Raw genomic sequence first — 1,776 nt, 5'->3', positions numbered from 1 at the left:
ATAACGACGTATTGAACTACGTTTTCGACACTTAACATAAATGTTGATTAATTAATCCTAATGTGTCAGTAATCAACATTAGAAATCTCGGGTCTTACACATGCAAATTTTGGAAATATCATGCTAAAATAGTAGGGCTCTTTTGGTAGGATTGTGGTAGAGATAATAGAAATACACGATCGAACCTAGCGACTAGGAGGCGAACAAGTCACCTCTTAAGTCGAGGCCAACCGCCATTATTGTTAAAAATAACAATAAGAGAGCGAGTGTTGATTTACTAAAATATATTCAAAGGCATGTTAATTACTCTGAGTCTTGAGTGTCATTTTTGGTGTAGCGGTTGTGAATTTTGATGATAAAATCATTTATACTCTACAGTTTGAATGCTTTAGGGTCATGTTGCAATTTGCTTAAAATTGTAGGCTTTATATAATATTTACTTTCGGATCAATCATATGATTTTTGTCTCCAATTTCTCAAGCTTGTTTGCACTTTTCAGATTATTGGGCATTAACAACTACAAGGGTAAAAGATGTTTGCAATAGAGCATCCTGCATGAATCTTGATATGCCCTTCTAATTCTGGTGAAGGTATTGTCACTGAATAGTTCCAATTAGGGTGAATTGATATGCTTGTTGTGTGATCGATATAAGTTTATCATTGGTAAAAGCTACACTAATGTTATTCAAATTTCCAATTTTGGTGGTTGCGACTATTGATAAGTAAATGACTAGAGTCTAGGGGTTCTCCCACATGGTACAAAAGTTCAGGTGGTAGGAGGTTTTTTGTATGAGGCCTTGTGTTAGAAAAATGGGGTCCTTGCTCCTTTCTTACTTTTGTTGATTTACAAGATGGAGAGTGGGGTTTTAAGATGATAATACATTGACATACATTATTGATCCATATCCTAACAGCTTAACCTTTTGGATTGGGTTTTAAATTTGCTTCTCGTTGTGGACAGGATTTCTTTATGGCCAAACACATCGACCAAGTGAAATGGGATCAACAAACTTCTTACACAGAGTCAAGGGCGGCCCATGGGCTGTGCCAATTGTGCAACAACACAGCACAGAGCCTCAAAAAAAAATTTAATCTTACTTATAGTTCGAAATAGGATGTAAAGTAGTGTTGTAGGTTTTCTTGTTTCTATGAATATTTTCTTTGCTTGTACTATACAATAAATTTATAAATGAAGTTTATTTACTAATGAAAATCTGGAAATATGAATGATACACAAATTGTGAATATTTGATTTTTTTTTTAATTCCTTAACATCATTTACGGCGTGCATGAGATGTGTGCCGTAAATATACCCATTTTTTTACAATACACATTCAAGTCATTTATGGCCTGCAGCATGACTCATTTACGGCACACTTTATGCGCACTATAAATAAACTGTCATTTACAGCCTGTTCATTTACGACCTGCATTTGTGGGTCGTAATATGTCATATACAGCGCACATTGTGGGCCATAAAAAATAATTTTCTAGTTCACTACATGTCGTTCGTCACAGTTGCCCCAAAATCCGAACGCACTACATCAAGATCCCCCGCGTTCTAACCAAATCAGAAAGACTAATTGGAAACAACCTAATCGTAAACCAGCTCTCGCACCGGTCAGTACACAGCCACCTGACGCCTAGACGCCCTTAAACAGCCGGAGATAACACCACACCTTACCTCACGAAACTTAGAAAACCTAGGTTTCAGAATATTAGCTCCGAGAAAAGTGGAACTCTATGTCTCTAGAAGGAATTTTCGCTTCAACCATG

This window comes from Argentina anserina, chromosome 1 (genome assembly GCF_933775445.1).
Source record: "Argentina anserina chromosome 1, drPotAnse1.1, whole genome shotgun sequence".
Taxonomy (NCBI): Eukaryota; Viridiplantae; Streptophyta; class Magnoliopsida; order Rosales; family Rosaceae; genus Argentina; species Argentina anserina.
This window is presented reverse-complemented; position numbering follows the sequence as displayed.